Genomic DNA, 19290 nt, shown 5'->3' on the forward strand with positions numbered 1-19290 from the left:
ACACCTACATATTCATCCAATAAATTTTATGCTTATTAAGTAAATGTGCATAAGGTGTGGCCACCAAGAACATTTAGAGTTACATATTTTTCTTCAGAGACCAGATATATTATTACTTCAGACCTCATTTATGTCTGAGGTATTTTGGGTTAGATGCCACTAATTTTACCTCATGGCATGGTGTACCATTGAAAGCTAAAGATCAGAAAACTGACAGAAACAAGGAATATTGTGTTGGTTTGCTAAATTTAGCATGACTTGGATCCAGGGGATCTACAGTTGTGAACCAACGTCTGACCTGCCCTTGGTACTCTTGTAACACTTTGAAACCTAGAGCTTCTTTAACTTTTTTATGGCCTTTGAATTAGGATTAACTCGGCGGGTTAGAAGAGGAGAGAAAAAGCAAGAGTCCACAATGCTTTCTAGGCGTCAAGGCTTCATACAGACTTTCTTTTTCCCTCAAAGTTTTGAAATAGTTTTACAAAATATCTAAGAACCTCTTAAATAGTTGATGATGGGTTCAGGATCAAAATTCAGGATACTTAATGTTAAAAAAAGGTATGGTTTCAGGTTGACAAAGAATTTGTTATTACTATTATTATTGCCAACACAAAGTTGAGAACATTTATAAATAACTGGGTTTGCCATTGTATAAAAATATTGGATCACTAATAATATAGGACTAAATAAAATATAAGACTAATTCATAATTGTGGATGTTTACATATACATTGTGTGTGTGTATGGGGGTGTATGTTGAACCTTTAGATGAATAGTTTTTGTTTTTCATCTAAACTCTGGAATTTTGTGGGGGTATTTTTAGAGATAGGGCCTTGCTTTGTTGCCCAGGCTGGAGTATAGTGGCATAATCATAGCTCACCTGGGCTCAAACACCTGGGCTCAAGCAATCCTTCCAACTCAGCTTCCTGAGTAGCTGGGACTAAAGGTGTGTGCCACTGTGCCCAGTTAATTTTTTAATTTTTGTTTTTTTGTAGAGACAGGGGTCTTGCTATGTTGTCCAGGCTCATCTCGAACTCCTGGTTTCAAATGATCCTCCCAGCTTTGCCTCCCAAAGTTCTGGGATTACAGGGGTGAGTAACTACGCTAGGCCAACTCAAAACTTTTAATGGTGTTTAAATCAGAAAACTTCCCCTGGCTCTTCACAGCTGTGCGGCCTTAGGCACAGTTCCTACATTTCTCTGTGTCTTAGTTGTAGTGTTAAAAAAAAAAAAGCTGCACATGGTTATTATGAAGATTAATTGATTAAATCTTCATAGATAAGATTTAACACATGTGGCACAACGCTTGGTACACAGTAGGTAGTATAATGCTATAGCAGAAAAATTTATTTTCAAACAAATTAGAATGGAAATCCTATTTATAGGGTATATGATGTGTTTATTAGAGTACTTGCTTTGAAAATGGCTTTTTATTTAGACTTTTTGTACTCCCCCCATGAATTTTAATCTTTGTTGATAATGGACCGAATCAAATAAAATTCATTACCTTATAGATACTTGGGGAAACAAATATAAATAAGTAAAACAGGTTTTATATTTTTATTCGTAAGAGATTAGTAGTTTTGCACATTCTGTGTATGATACTGAGTTTGGAGTAGAGGCAGTATTTGAAGATGTTCAGTGTCTTTACCATGCTCATATCTGTTTTGTTTGTATGTAAGTATACAGACCTATACTTAAGTCCTGATTGAAGAGACGTATGAACAAAATGTTGGGTTACAATTCCAGATGGTGAATAATTGTCATTAAAATGGTACAGCCAGTGAGTCCAATTTTTGAGAAAAGAGAAAGAGCAATCTACATTGGCTTGGTAGGAAAAGAGAAGTTAGAGGAAGTGGAACTTGAAATTGACCTTGAATAATGAAAGCAATTTGGACTAGAAATATAGGGGTGGCATATGAAAGGGAGAGAATATGTTAGTACTTTTGGAATAAAAAAAATAAAAAATGACGTTGACTTGCCAGAAAGGAAATCAGCCTGTTTGGAGATATTTGGTATTATGATCTGTTGATATGTCGGCAAAAATAACTCAGTGTTTTCAAACTTTGGCTTATTATTCCCCCCTAAAGAGCCTTTTTAAACTTTTTTTTCCGTAGCTTCCTTCTGTGCCATGAAATTTTAATACTACACATATTTTTATATCCATTTATTTACTGTGTTCCTTTGTAAGGTCACACACCATTGTATCAACTAAGATTCTTTTCATCCCCCATTCACAACAATGACTCATTGTCACCTTCTTGTGGGTGATATCAACACCGTTGTGAGTGCATTCCGTAGTGGAGCCAGCCTATAAGGGGCTTTCAATATCAAATTGAAAAGCATGTACTTCATTATCTTTTAATATTTCATTATTCTTATCATAATTTTGGGTTTTATTCTTGATAGCTTGAACAATCCTTAGGATCTTTTATACCATGGGATATGGGAGTCTCTCTTAGTTTTCATTAACCTATACCTATAATGAATCTGAGTTGCATATGTAGTGAGGTATGTATATGTGTGTGTGTATAATATATACAAATTATACACTACTTGCACATATGTACGTTTATATATACATATACACCTATCTCTCTGTCTGTAAACACAAATATATATGGCAGGATTTGAATTGGAGAGAGAAATTTCTAGTGGATTTGAGATAGCTTTGCCTTAAGAGGGAGCACTATATCTCCCTAATTTAGATCCCTGTGTTTGTTAGGGCCCGGTAATACACCATCTACAGACAGGTGTACAACATGGAGCAGCAGCCTGTCTACCGGTGCTGCCCTGGTTGGAACCAGCGGGGTGATGAACTGGATGCCCACACTGTAAATTATAATACTTCTTGTCTAACTCTGTTACTAGAAGGAATGATTTCACTTTGTTTTTTACTTCAATCATACTTGTCAAGTTTTTTGGCATCTTTAGAATCACTGCAGATTCAGAGCATCTCTTTGAACTGAAAATTCACACATCATGTGCAAAAATGCACAATAAACTTTTCTGTTAAGTGTTTCTAATGATAGGTCACAACTCAGAACCCACGAAAGTGCTGCTTTGTAGTCTGTTTATTTAAAAGACAGTTGATTTAAAACCAGACAGTTTACACCTTGACTTCCATCTCCCTTTTCTGTTTGCCCCTTTCCCATATCATCAAATTTGTAATCCACAGTTGATTCAAAAGTCTGGAGGGAAATCATCGTACTAAATCTAAATGGGATTTCTCAACTTGTGCTTGTCATGATTAATTGCAGAATTCTGGAGGCAGTTTACTTTTTAAGATGAGGTATGCAATCCTTTTACAAACCTCTGGCGAGAGTATTTCAGAACCTTCAGAGTATGTTTGACAGCACTCAGGTCACAGAACTGGTGACATTATATAGTTTATTCACACCAGGAGAAATGGTTCAGTTTAGCAAACTCCTTTACCTATATTATGTATTTATGGTTATTGCAAAGTCACTTAAAATGCTTCAGTGTGTTGCAATCAATGCAGCACCACAGCACAACAATTCATCTCTCTTGCTATTCTGTACCTTGGGGAGTTTGTTGGCATCCTATTTCCTTCCCCAGTGTGCTTTCTGCCCTTAAAACATCTTAGTGAAGTTGCCACAGGCTTCCCATGTTAAGCAGGTTTAGTGGTGAGGGGTGCACCAAGGGTCACTGTGTATTTGCATGCAGTGCTAGGCCACTGCTTTAAGCTTATTGAAAATATCTGCCCACGATGTTATTAGCTTAAACTGGTTAAAGCTCAGTGTGAACATCTTCCCATGATGTCATCTTAACTATGTTATAAACTCCTGGAAATTAATGACTATGAGATGAGTTCCTTATATTGTTGTATGACACCTATTAGTCCTTACTAGCATTTTTTTTTTTTTTTATTTTTAGATTGTTTTGGCCACACATTCTTATCCATGGAATTTTTTTCGACCAGTATTTCTCAAATTTGAATGTGAATACAGATCATTTGGAATCTTGTTAAAACATGGATTTCAATTTATTAGGTCTCGGATAGGCCCGAGTTCTGCATTTTTACAAGCTTGGAGGTGATACAGTTTCTCCCGCACAGAGTTCTGCAAGGTTTTAGACAGTAAGGCCTTAACTCATAATGAAAACATTGTTTAACCTTGCTGTGGAAGGGCTGGTTGAAATTTCTAGATTGGTGCCTATAGTGATGATATTTTTTATTCTCTCAACTCTATTCTCCCCACTCCTCATTCAACATTCTTTTAGCTATCACTGCAGTGGGAACTTGTTTCAATGGAAGAAAATGCTCAGATAGTGAAAGTCAGTAGTGCCAGTGTTCAGAGGGATTTCATGGACCCCACTGTCAATAACAGTGAGTCACCGACAAGACAATTTTATTATGATTTGATGCTGTTTGCTTTGCTTTTAGGGGCCAAATTTGTCAATTCAGACTAATGGCTAGGGGGTTGGGGCGGGGGAGGGGGTTAGTGAGCATTTAAAATTAGCCACTGAGCAAAACCTCTAGCTTATAGTGTAATCAGGCATCACAAAATATGCTTTGTAGTTTAGTTTTAATGATTCACCGTTAGAGTTCAAAGGGGAGCAGTAAGTACAAAACAGTTTGTATTGTAAAGGAAATGGAAGCTTAATAATAATAATAAGTAAACCTCATTCTGACCTCAGATGTTAGATCCTTCATAGAGCTATAGTTTGAAATTGCTGGTATGGTTTCTCTGAGATCTCTGTGGTATGTGAAGGAACAAAATAGAATTAACATGAAGTTGTTAATAAATTCAATGAATTTATTAGCAATCAATTTATTAGTAAATTTATAAGTAAGCCAACTTATTAGTAGATTTACTACTTTCATGCCATTGATTTAAAAAACAAAAGCAAAATACCTGAAACTTGCGTGATTATCAAAGTTTCAATACTTCGTAACCTAGTTTTCAAGGTTGGAACTTTATCAACTGTCAATTGTGGACAGGTACATTTAAGATGTTTCTCGTGCAGGAAATTTCCAGGATGGCCAATAATTTATCCTTTACTATATCTGTCATAAGACTGGGTGATTTCAAAAGGCTTTGTTTTGACTTACTCATTGGATTCTAGTGTCCAGAGAGTGAGAATACATCTGTATTTATCTTTTCAGAGCAGGAAAAACAAAATAAAACCTATCTTATAGAAGTTAAAGAAATAGATATGAAAAGCTAACCAAAATATTGCATTCATTATCTTCTGCTGACATGTTTGCTTTCTTGTATCCATTACTTGAATCTTTGTAAGTGAAATTGGAAGGATGCTGAGAACTCATCACTCATGTCCATCTGTCTCCTCTGCCCTTGGCATAAGGTTAAGACTCACGTTTTCCATGGGTGACCTCAGAGCTATTCTTCTAAATTAATCCTGATAATCTCTTTGGGTTGTTTGCTAGTTTTTGCTTTTTTTTTTTTTAAGCAAAATTGTGGATTAAAATAAAGCTGACTTTTAACCTCAATTTATTCTTTGACTATGGAATACTGATTCTGAAAGAGGTCAGTGGATGCTTTGAGCTCTAAGGTATACTTTCCACCATTTTCATTATTTTTAAGAAGCGAACAAAAATCATACATTGATCCATGTTAACAAATTGTTTGCCTTTAAATAAAGTATTTCAACTACATGTGCAACACTGGTTCCCTTATCTTGATCAATAGCTGTAATGGGCAATTACACATATCACTGATTCATTAAGACTTTAAAAAATTAATTATTACTTTATACATTCATTTGTTTTGGTAGAGCAAATCTTGCAAAATATCAAGTCCTGGAGGGGAAAGGTAATTACAGAGGCATATGGTAATGATAATGGCCTAGAAATTATACCTGGATTTATTTATTCTTTATTTCCTATACTAGTAGTTGGGTATTTTCATTATTCCATTTCTTAACACCTTTGTATGCCAAAGTAATTAAAATGTTTTTTGAAATTCAGGTAGCTAGTATTCTTATTTTTCAGTTTTGGGTTGGTGGAAACAGTAGATTATTCGAGACATATCAGTGTTTCTTTTCCCCAAGTTTGTTTGTATACCCTAAAATTCCAGAAGTCGTGAGAGAAGACCAATGATACAAAACACCTTTCAGGACTCTGCATTGCATTTTGCATATTGTTGTTGCCCAAGTGTGTTTACCTTTAGATTTTGACAATATTTCTTCTCTTACTGTAGATCTTCTGTTGAGTTTAAAAAGAAATTGATGATACACAAAAGAAATTGATGATACATTCTGAGGGCTATATTATAACCTGAAATAGGAATTCAGATATTTCCTACATGGTATTGCATTTCACCTATTAAAATGAGATATCAAAAAGTATGTAAATTTCAGAAGTTTTTATGAATGAATTTTGAAGACTTCTTAGGAAATCATTCAAACATTTGGGAAACAAGTGAAGAACCGAGTTAAGAAATGACAGCTGAGTCTTGAAAGAAGATTAAAAATTAAAATCAGCAAAGACTTTTAAAAATTATTATAGTTGTTAGGCTATGTAGTCTATCAAACAAGTTGAAACAAGTTGACTGTAGTCTGCTGGTACTGCCTATAACCTAGCTCTTATTTCAGTAGCTGGATTTGAGTTCTGATGTACAAGTACATAATCCTTGGTCTGATCTCACTGTCGCGCTCTCTCTCTCTCTCTCTGATCTCGTTGTCGCGCTCTCTCTCTCTCTCTCTATATATATATATATGTGTGTGTGTGTATGTATATATGTGTATATATGTGTGTGTTTGTGTATGTGTATTTATGCATATATATATACACACACGTAGTATATATATCACGATGAGAATAACTTTAATTTTAATTTTGTGTTTCAAATCATATAAATAATAATTGAGGTGATAAAAATAATTTAAATCAAACAATTTTAAATTATTAAAAAGCCCATTATATACAATAAAAGAGAGTAAAAATGTACAGTCCTATCACTTTCAGATAACTGTGGTGGTCATCCTTTTATGCCTATTTATATTCATACACATATGAAATATTACATAAATTAGATCATATCCTATATATACTGTTTTTGTCATGAATGTTCATGATTTTTTTCTTACCTTCCCTTTTCTTCCCTCTTTTCCCCTCAAACTTCTCCCCTGCCCAGTAACCAACCTTTTGAACACTCTTGTATCTTTCTCAGCCTATGTAATCATATACAAACAGATGCATATTTCGTAATATCAATGTACCACAAATTTTTGACCACCTGTTTATTGATGGATATGTATTTTGTTTTCAGTTTTTTGGCACAATAATGAATGTTGCAATAATGTGGTGTTTTACATTTTGTGGGACAAATTTCTGGCAGTGGAATCATTGGTGTCAAAACATATGTATATTTTTCATTTTAATATACTACAGTTAAGCATCAAAATATTCCTTTAAATTATTTGTAAGATGTTTTATGGACCATAGTGATGGGTTTACTAGTTTATTTGGTTAGGATGGATTAAAATCTAGATAAATCCCTATTATCTACTTATTTTTAATATGCTAATATAATAAGGAATCACTGCATCTTCATCCAAATCCAGGGATGTGATACATTAAATTATCTAGGGTCAGGTTTAATGTAAACATGGATTGCTCTTATTATTGGGTAAACTTGACTTTATTTGAGATATATAGAAAAAATAAGTCTAGAAAATAAACCGGATGGCCTCTTAAAGATGAAGAAAAGACTGTAGTCCTAGAGAGAGAAGGGCCATGCTAATAACTGAGAGAAGTGCTTGAAGTTAATAATGATTCTAAAATTGCTGATCTACTTAACTCATTTGAAAAATCTGCCTCTAATAAGGAAAAATGAAGAAAATGAATTTGGACAATTAGGAAGTAATGAAGAGCTTTTAAAAATAGCTATTGATTAAAGGAATCAAAAGAAATACTTTGAAGATTTGAACACATGCAAATCAGGCTAGTTAGCTGGTGGTGAAATTTTCTCTCTTTTTTATTTTTATGGATCCAGGCAGAACAACGTGGAGCTTCATTAACTGATTAATATCACACACAAAGTCACACCTCTTCTCATCACTTATTCAGTCTTCCTTTTCTGTCTTCAGAAGTCAAGTTAAATAATAATGTGCCTAATAGTTGGATGCTAAGACTCTGAGATCTTCTTGTTTCTTTTTTTTCTTTTATTCTTTATTGTGTTTTTTATTTATCCATTCAATCTTCCCATTAGTCTTTCAATTAGTTATTAAACATTTATGTACCAGGCTGTGTGCTAGGTACTGCAGATACCAAAACAAGTAAGGTATCCTTAGTGTAGTGGGAAATAGAGACCAGGAAACCAGTGATTATGATATAGCTTACACATAGTATGATGGAGAGAGTTCATCTATATCGTATTGGGAGGTGAGAGAAGGTTTCTCAAAAGATTTGAAAATAAAAACTATAAGTAATTCCTAAAGATGAACAGAACAAGAATATGAAATTGGTAAGAGAGAATAGTATATTGCCCGGAGACATAAAATAGCACATCCAGTTCGAGGAATAATAATAATACTGGCTGGGTGTGGTGGCTCACACCTGTAATACCAGCACTTTGGGAGGCAGAGGCGGGTGGATCATGAGGTCAGGAGTTCGAGACCAACCTGACCAACGTGGTAAAACCCCATCTTTACTAAAAATACAAAAATTAGTCAGGAGTGGTGGTGGGCACCTGTAATCCCAGCTACTCATGAGGCTGGGGCAGGAGAATCGCTTGAAACTGGAAGGCAGGGGTTGCAGTGAGCCAAGATCATGCCACTGCACTCCAGCATGACCAACAAGAGCAAAACTCCATCTCAAAAATAAAAATAAAAATTAAAAACTGACAACAACACTAATAACAGTAGTAGTAGTTCTCTTGACTACACTAGGAGATTCATGTGGGGCTTGACCAAAAAAAAAAAAAATAATAATAAAATAACTTTTTTTAAGTCCAGGGCTAGCAATTCCTTAGCCTTTCTTGGTCTAGTCAGACCAGCTATTTCAGAACATTATGCAGAGGTGCCTGAGGAATGGGATTCTGCAAGGACTTTCCTTCCCTAAGTCCAGTTCTCTGAACAAGCATTCCTGCAGTTGGGGTATCTTGAGCATTCAACAGGGTATTTGTTCATTCTCCTGCTGCTATGAAGAAATACCCGAGACTGGGTAATTTATAAAGAAAATAAGTTTAATTGACTCATAACTCTGCATGGCTGGGGAGGCCTCAGGAAACTTACAATCATGACAGAAGGCACTTCTTCACAGGGCAGAAGGAGAGAGAATAAGTGCTGAGTGAAGGGGAAGCCCTTATGAAACCATCAGGTCTTCTGAGAACTCACTCACTATCATGAGAACAGCATGGCAGAAACCGCCCCCCATGATTCAGTTATCTCCACCTGGTCCTGCCCTTAACATATGAGGATTATTACAATTCAAGGTGAGATCTGGGTGAGGACATAGAGCTAAACCATATCAAACAGTACTAGTTGGTAGTCTACTCTTATGCCTATGGCAGAGTCCCCAGATATCTCTGCTACTTCAAAGTGTGATATTTATGTACATTAAAAATGAGCTATTGCTGGAATGGTTTCTGATGACATGAAAAGTCCTCAGGAGTTCTGGGGTTGAGTTCGGGTCTCACCACTGACCACCTGCATTATCTTGGAGAAGTTATTTCATATCCCTAGCTTCAATGTTATCATTTATAAAATAATAGCTTTAATTTTTCTGAGCACTGACTGTGTACCAGATACTATTCTAAATGATTTGCTTGTAATAAATTACTGTTACAACTAGTTTATGTGATGAATACTCTTACTTGCCCCACTTTTGTACCCACCCAAAGCATCCAAATTGTTCATAGTCAAACAACTAGGAAGAAAGGGATCTGGATCCATATCAATATATTCTGGCTCCAGAGCCTACAAGCTTAACCATCCATGATGCCTTTATAATCATTTCTGACATAATTTTCTGTCTGCCAGATTGTTATTTGTGAGGGTTGTATGAGATACCACATGTGACTTCTAAGCTAGAAAGCATTATCTAAACATTGCTTCTTGTTCATTGCAAATTCTCTGAGAATCACAAGTGAAGTACACAGAGTAAGAGAAGAAGGACCCCACTGCTGCTTTGTTTCCCGCTGTGTGGGAAATCTGAACAAACCTTGAATTTTGCGTCACAAGTATGACTTTGAGCCAACCACTAGCTTCTAGTCAAGGAATCTAGTAGGTTTTCTGCAGGTTCCATCTGTTCTGTATGGAAACAATGTTTGGTCAAAGGATTTTCTTAAAATGGCATGTCTCCAAGAGCACTTTTAATTTGGGAAGTGTTGTGGGTTGAGTCCTGTTCCCCCAAAATTCATATGTTGAAGTCCTAACTCCCAGTACCTCAGAATGTGACCTCATTTGGAAACAGGGTTGTTGCAGATATAATTACTTAAGATGAGATTGTACTGGAGTAGGGTGGGCCCTGAATCCAATATGACTGGTATCCTTATAAGAAGGGAAAATTTGGATACAGAGGCATGCCCACAGGGAGAATGCCATGAGAAGATGAAGGCACAGATCAGGAGGATGCAGCCACGAACCAAGGAATGCCAAAGATTGCCATCAAACCACCAGAAGCTAGGTGATAGGAATGGAAAATTTTCCCTCATAGTGCCCAGAAAAGACCAACCATGCTAACACCTTGATTTTAGACTTCTAGCCTTCAGAACTGTGAGACAGTAAATTTCTGTTGCTTATCCAACTTGGTTTATAGTAATTTGTTATGGCAGATGAATATAGGATGTTGAGAAAACATTCTCTCCTTATTCACAGCTTCATTTCAGCAGTTGTCCTATTGAAACAATGAAAATGGGAAGAAAGTGGCAGGGGGTTTATAAAGAGCAAATTATGCAAAGAAAACTTGATGGCTTACTTTAATTGAATTATAATATTAGTGTGAGAAGAAGATTTAATTTAGAAAAAATGCAAAAATCATTAATTGAACAAGCTTATGAATCTGCAATCCTAAATGAGTGTTACTAGGAGATACTATGAAGTGAAATGCAGCTTTTAACAGATTGAACATTTCTTTGTTTTGTTTTGTTTTGAGATGGAGTCTTGCTCTGTTGCCCAGGCTGGAGCGCAGTGGTGCGATCTCGGCTCCCTGCAACCTCTACCTCCTGGGTTCAAGTGATTCTTCTGCCTTAGCCTCCTGAGTAGCTGGGAATATGGGTGCACCACCACATCTGGCTAAGTTTTGCATTTTTAGTAGAGATGGGGTTTCACTATGTTGGCCAGGCTGGTCTTGAGCTCCTGACCTCATGATCCTTCCACTTCGGCCTCCCAAAGTACTGGGTTTACAGATGCAAGCCACTGTGCCTGGCCCAGGTTGAACATTTCTAATTAGAAAATCTGAAATCTCAAATTCCCCAAAATCTGAAACTTTCTGAGTACTGACATGATGCCACAAGTTACACTGAACCCATTATTTTTTCACTTTATTAATGATATGTTGTATTTTTTACTGTTAAGTACTTATGTGTGAATAATTATAAGAAAATTGCTTATAGCTAGCATATAAATTCAGAGTCAGGAATGATGATGATGCTGAATAACCACAGATTGTCCCCATGAGTGGTTGAGATAGTGACACTTTGCTTTGTAATAGTTCAATGTACGCAAACTTTTTTCATGCAAAAAGTTATTGAAAATCTTACATAAAATTACTTTCAGATTACATGTATTAGGTGTATATAAAACATAAATGAAATTTATGTTTAGACTTGGTATTTCATTATGTATGTATAAATATTCATCCCCATCCCAAGATAATTTATTATGTATGTGTAAATATTCCAAAATCCTAGAAAATATATTTCATTATGTATATGTAAATACTCTAAAATCCCCCCAAAATCTGAAATTGGAAACACTTCTGATCCCAAGCGTTTTGGATAAGGGATACTCAACCTGTATCATCTAGATCTATTGATATATGTTCTTAGCATGAGCTGACAGTGTTAAATCCAGTGTTTTGTTCATCACATAAGGATGCATGGGATTAGAGCTCCTATCAGGATTGTAGAAAGTCTATAATAAGGCAACTATATTCTGCTTTATGTAACTTGACAGAAAGTATGGCAGATAGATGGGAATTGGAGCAAGCATAAAAAAGGGATAGATGGACTGTTTATGGGGAAGTAGAGTAGTAACTATCTGACATCTTCCTGTGTGCCCAGTAAAGGAGCATCCTGTCATTTAGAATCTATGCAGAAGATTTACTTCCCTGACATTGATTTGAAAATAGGAGCTTTGGAAGTGTTTTTACTAACACATCCTTTTAGGTATGCTTTGCATGGCCAGTGTTAGCACCATGAGAAATAGTTTAAAAAAGACTTCATGAGAATTCCCTGATATTGCAAATGTGATAACTTAAGAGAATGACCTGGCACCATCCAGGGTTATTTGATTCTACACAGTATAATGAGTGATGAACTAGAACATGTCTAATGTGGATGATAGCGACACTAGTAGCTAACTCATAAATCATGCTTTCTACATGCTAAGTACTGTCCTAATCACTTTACACATGTTGGCTTATTTAATATTCAGAACAACCCTATAATGTAAGTGCTATTAATAGTCTTCTTTTACAGATGACATGCTGAGGTGAAGAGAAGTTAAGTAACTTATCTGAGATCATACAGGTGGCAAATGATGAAGCCAAGGTGTGAAGTCAGGCACTCTGGCTCCAAAGTTCATCCTTGCAACCACCGTGCAGTGCTGTTTCATTACAATGGAGGAACGTATTTGTTATGAAAAACAAAACTGATATCATTTCTCTGAAAGGGATATAAGAGATTTATACTTTAGTTTCAGTGTTTGAACCCAATCAGGATTCTTAAGAAACAGTATTCCTATAGAAAGTATGAGCTAAATGATTATCTTCATTTAAACTTTTGCTCATTGTACATACACATCATTGAGTGATTACTTAGGACCTGTGTAAGGTGTACCTAGCTCCAGTATTGAAAAGTCTAAATTCCAGTTATGGGGACAGAAAGATAGATTGTAAAGTGATGCATGGCATTTCAGGAATACATTCAGCGTGACACAGGAACAAGGTCATGGTGGGAAACGGGGCTTGCCGAGTTGTGGCTCATATGACTGGATGTTAATATTATGACACATATTGTTGCCATGCTAAATAGTTTGGATCTCAACTCCTTGTGTGTGTAATGCCACTGAAGAATTTAAGTATATTTTAAAGATATAGCTGTAATAGAATATAAAAGGGATGAAATACCAAAGGAAAATAAAATGTTATGTAATTCAAATGGCCAAATCTTGCATGTATAGTAGTCACTCCTTATTCAAGGGGGATACATTCCGGGACCCTCAGTGGATGCCTGAAACCACAGATAGTACTGAACCCTGTGTATATACACACATAGTATATATATATATACACACACACACACAGTATATATATGTATATTATGTTTTCTCCTATAAATGCATACCTAGGATGAAGTTTAATTTATAAATTAGGCACAGTAAGAGATTAAAAATAACATATTAAAATACAACAATTATACTGGAATAAAAGTTATGTGATTGTGGTCTCTCTCTAAATATCTCTGAAAGATATTTGAGATATTAAATATTATAGTGTGCTTACCCTTTCACTTCCTGTGATGATGTAAGATGATAAAATGCTCATGTGATGAGATGAAGCGAGATGAATGACTGGCTTTAGCTTTTGAAGTTAGAGGTGCAAGAACAAAACCAGCACAAATTTCTTTTTCCTTCTTCCTAGTTTCACAGAAGATTCATTCTGACTGTAGATCTTAACAACCTCGGCATATGATTTTTCTTTCCTTAAGTCAAGAACTCTCACCTTTTACTTAGACGAAGTGCTTTATGATGTCACTTCAGCATGTTTAAATTGCCAACATCACTACTCTTGCACCTTTAGGACATTATTAAGTAAAAGAAGGGTTACTTGAACACAAGCACTGAGATACCATGACAGAAGATCTGTTAGGAGAGACACCTATTAAGTGACCAATGGACAGGTGGTAAAAATCGTGTGGCTATGCTGGATGATTTGTGTCTCAAGCAGGATGGAAAGGATTGGCGTGTGATTTCATCATGCTACTCAGAATGCTGTGTAATTTACAATTTATAAATTGTTTATTTTTGGAATTTTCCATTTAATATTTTCAGACCTTAGTTGACTGCGAGTAACTGAAACCTCAGAAAGTGCAATGGTGGATAAGGGAGTACTATGTAATTATTTCTTCTATTTTCTTGCTTGCAGCCAACAGTTTTTCTTTTCTTGTTTGTTTTTTTGGTGTTCAAAATCAAACTTCTCTGATTCTATGAGGTACAAAATAAGATTTCAAAATACGCTTTTTAGTTTGTCAACTGCAAATTAAAATCCCATTTTCTCTTAAAGGAACTTGATAAACAGTTTGAAATGAAATTCTGAGTAAAAAAGGTAATGTACTTTTACTGCAGAAGCCGATATTCTGCACTTGCTATTTCTTGTAATAATATATCTTCCTTGCCATTTGAATTTGAAGTATATGATGTATGTGTGCACTTGTGTGCTTGTGTGTTGTGAGATTTTACTCATTTATTTCTGGGTATTGTGCACTAGAAATGCAATAACAATATTACCAACAACAAAGACCATTGTGATTTATCAATTGGTTTGGTAGGGGTAATTTCACTTATTAGTTATTTTTATAACTGTAAATTCCTTATTGTTTCATAAAAGCCAACTAATAATGGTTGTAGCTATAATGGGACATTCTACTCTTCTCTATTGGGGTGTAGGCTAGTCAATGTTAGAAACTACAAACATGGTAATCAATCATTAAAATTCCCTTAAGTGATTAGAGTATTTTATGTTGGGTAAAGAAAATGAAACTTGCCCCCAAAGTTCTCTGCTCTCAGGTCAGTCTGGTGAGTCTGGCATTTGAAGGGTAGATGTAGAAGATAGGAGGAAGTAGCTGATGGGCCTGCTGCCACAGGGTTATTTTTCAGATAGGAGAGTCCTAGGGGCCCAGATAACCTGGGCAGACTTTTTTGAGGGTAATTTAATAATACATTTCCTGAGAAAGGCAAATTAGAACAAGAGAAGACAAAGCCAAAAGTTGAATCCTACATAAGATAAAGGGAGGAGAGTAGTGACAGTCAAGAGAATTGAGAAACTCAAAAGACATTGAAGGTACAAATGTAGCTGCACAGGCTAGGATCTTGGTCTCAACAGGAGCTGGACACTATTGGTCAAGAACAGCAAAAAGTTGGATGTGCAGGACATGATGCATTATTATATATTTTGAACATGAATAATCTGCTCTAATGTACTATATTTCTCAAAATTTATTCTGTGGATCACTGCTTCCATTGTATTTTAAGAAATGTTACATGAAGTGAAGTTTTTGTGTTCAAATAAATTTGGGAAAAGCTTTGTTAAGTAACCTAACATACTATTCATTCTCGTAAGGATTTTCTAGAGTCTTTAATGTGCTAATGTATATTTTACTCCCATAGAAGGGCATATAGATTTCTGTGTATTCAAACCCATTTGACTATATAGCCTTTCTAATGGGGATGTCTTGAGTATTATTATTTCATATAGAACCAACATACTCTAGAGAATACACACACACACACACACACACACACACACACCCCTTATATATCATAGCTTTTAAATTACTATATGCATATATAATTATAAAAAAAGCTAAAACTTTTTTTTTTCAAAATGCTCAACTAATAGTATCATATTTGTATAGTAGTTAAAAAAACACATTTAACAAGGTGCTTTCTTGTATGTTACCTCATTTAAGCTCACACCCACTCTGTGAGGGAGCTCATATTCTCAAATTAGAGATGAGGTAGCAGAGATCTAGAAAGCTTAATTGATTTGGCTAAGTCATAGCTCGTGAGTAGCTGAGCCAAGACTTCAACCAAGATCTTTAACTTTAATGATTTATGGTTTTGTCCCACAGCTACCTAGGGATAAACAGGGCTTGCAATGGGCCCTTCCTTGCCTTTTTAAAAAATTTTTATTTTATTTACCACTGTGTGCACTGTTCTGGCTAAGAAATAGAGGAAGCAGAGTGGAGTTGGGGATGCCTTTCTCATCTTTCTCCATTTGTGCTCTCATACAATTTTCATAATTCATATTTTTGTTCTTCCTTCCCTTTACCCATAAAACTTTACTTCCATCACTTTTCCCAATAAGCAACTTCAAACTAGAGCATTCACAGATACTACTGCTTGAACAGATTTGCGTTTTAATGGGGGCCTCTGAAAACACAAAACTTTACCTGCATGGTGACAGAGCTCTGGCACTCATCAGGAGGGATATCCTGCTGGGTAGGGGAGCTTTAGGAATCTCTCTACATGTGGTGTGCAGGCTGCTGTTCATGTTGTTTCTATCTTGAGGCTCAGAACTGGCTGTGTGTGTCCCCTCTCAGGCAGGTGCTAGAGGTTGGTGGCAGTCCGTTCCTTTGTAATTGCCAGTCAACCTAAGAGCTCCTGCTGTATTTGCCCCAAGGACATAATGCCAAGGTCTGGATCTCTGACCAAACATCTTCCCGCATTTCATACTCATCATCACTCCTTCCCTTGTCCCCACACATATCCTCCTATAAACTAGCTTTCTTAACATCTATTTTATTAAATAGGTCTCCTTTGACCTTCAAAATTTCTAAGGCCATAGTTACAATCATAACAAGTATGTCTACCATTGAGATAAGTGCCCTAAATCAAAGTCTTAAGAGAAAATGAAGGTGTGCAGTAGAATTTAACTTTACTCCAAAATAGTTCTGCTCTTCGACCTAGATTCTAGGAAGTAATCTCTAAGCCTTTGGACATCATATTTGATAAGAGCATCTTTGTTTGCCTGGAGACGTTAGACCAACAGACAGTCTAATAATATTATTTGTGGTGGGGGCTCAACACACACTTACAGTCTTAAATTGCATCTTGCTATGCCAGAAAGACCAACAGTGTGATTGAGGGTAGGGCTTTGGCTCATGCCCTGATTGCTGGAAATGGAGACTGAAATAAACCACATGGATAGTCTATCAATCATGCCTGTGTAATGGAGCCTCAGTAAAAACTCAACACTGGAGCTTGGGTAAACTTTTCTGGTTGGCAATAGTCTATGCATTCTGTCACATATTGTTACCATAAAAGTAATGCATTCTGTCTCCATGGGACAGACAGGACGATGGAAGTTCCACTTTTGGTAGCTGCTGTATTCTACCCTATGCACTTCTTTCCTTGGCTGATTTTAATATGACCTTTTAGTGAGTTCTATGAGTCTGTCTAGCAAATTATTGAAATTGAGGGCTGCTTTGGGAATGCCCAGTCTTGCAGTTGGTGTCAGAAGTGAGAGTTGTCTCTTGTGGGAACTGTTCCCTCTGATTTCTCAGTTGACCCAAATTCTCACAGAAGGGAAGTCCCTACACTCTTTTCTTCTCCTTCAAGATTGAAGTGCTTTGAGTCTCTGTTTTGTTTCCTTGTAAGTATGGAACACAGAGAAAATTAAGTAGCACTCTGTGGCTTCTCACCTGTTCAGGATGATACTAGATGAGGGCTTTCCTCATTATTGTTGAAGAACAACAATGTCTGGACTGCCTCAATAGTTTGAAAGTAATGGCTTAACACACCCATTTATTGAATCCGATGGCAAACCACAGAAGACAAGCAAAAAATACTGTTATTATAATCTGTTATTGCTGAAGAACACTGGAGATTGGGGTTGTGGGAGAGTAGGAGAATAAAGCACATGAGATCTGAAGTTTTAAGAGCCTACCTGCATCTTGAGTGAACATTTGTTGAAGTCATTGTAATGGTTTAAAAATGGTTCTCAGACTATATGCTAAAGAATATTTAACGACCGGAAATGTGGTTATGTAACTTAACTAAAGGCTTTTTTTCCCATTTTGACAGAAAAGATGATATGTTTTGTTCTGTTGAGTGTTCTAGTGACCCCTGCTTAGCTTTCATTTATCACAAGTAATCTTCTCCCGGATACTGCAATTGCTACAATGTTGAGATGCTTATATTACATCAACCTTGGAGAGGGGTCAAAATAAATCTGTGAATTAAGCAAGGATACATTACAGCTGGCTGAAAAGTGTGTCAGGAATACCTGAAGAGAAAAATAAAACTATTTTTTCCCTGTGTACAAGTTGTTGTGGCTCCTTGTCTGTCTACTTGGAGTTTAGTAAAGAAATTCTGTTCTTCATCTTAATTCTAATGTGGGTAAGTAGAGTAGATAAAGCATATGGTTGCAGCTGCTCTGAGGTTACTCGCATATACTAAGGAAGGACTACTCAGATAAAGTATCAGCTGTGATAATCTCCATTTACGCAGAAACAAAAACATACAACGAAAACCTCAGATAGCTTGACTACATAAATATATGATTGGCAGTGGGTTAGAGAAAATTCTGAACATCAGGTAAACCCAATGGTAACTTCATTGTCAATTTAGGGAATTATGGATAAATGCAGATGGCGCCTATAGAGAATGTTGTGTTGCAAAAGGATACAAGAAAAGGAATGAGCAAGATGGACATTAAAATTGAAAGGAAGCAAATCAAGCAGGGAACTTATATTCAAGGAAATGAATAGAAATAAAAACTAAGGCAAAATGTGCTAATAATATAAGAAATATAAAAGTTGGTATATTTGGCATATCTTGAAAAATCTGATTCAAAGTCTCTTTTTTGATATTTTTCTCATTTAGATAGTTTTATTTTATGACTATGGACAATTAAAGAAGGATGAAGTATTTTCTGTGACTAATTTCTCAATAATTTTTTATCACAAGCTGTGATTAAAATTTTATATATACATTAGGGAAAATACTATACATTAGGGTGAAGAATCCTTTTTCATGGCCAATTAACAAATAAGAAAATTTATGTAACAAAAAAATTAAAGCTGAAAAAATCAAATAGTTTAATAAATATGAAATTATAGGTGATGTTTTACATGATTCAGAATCACTTATGTACTAAAAAGGAATGAAGAAGCCTTTAATGCAATAGACAAAATAAACTAGGAATGGACTGCTTAGTCACTGACAAGATTATACTTGAACAAAGGGTAGCTCTACTGCTCTTTGAAGATGCTGTGTGTCCATTTATTTATTCATCAATGCATTCAGTTTATTCATTAATTTAACAAATCGTTGTGCCAGATACTTGCCTAGATCTTTTGATCACAAAAGTGAGATGCTTTTAATGGTTATAAGAAATTTTCTTGATGGTTAATAGAAATGG

At 35.7% G+C, this 19290-nt stretch overlaps 1 protein-coding gene across 1 annotated transcript in view; it reads left to right on the plus strand.

Annotated features, from left to right (window-relative positions):
• The window catches only part of LOC126948943 (EGF-like and EMI domain-containing protein 1), a 491125-nt gene that overhangs the window by 55384 nt on the left and 416451 nt on the right, over positions 1–19290 (plus strand). The gene's annotated exons all lie outside the window — the stretch shown is intronic.

Source organism: Macaca thibetana, chromosome 2 (genome assembly GCF_024542745.1).
Source record: "Macaca thibetana thibetana isolate TM-01 chromosome 2, ASM2454274v1, whole genome shotgun sequence".
Classification (NCBI taxonomy): domain Eukaryota; kingdom Metazoa; phylum Chordata; class Mammalia; order Primates; family Cercopithecidae; genus Macaca; species Macaca thibetana.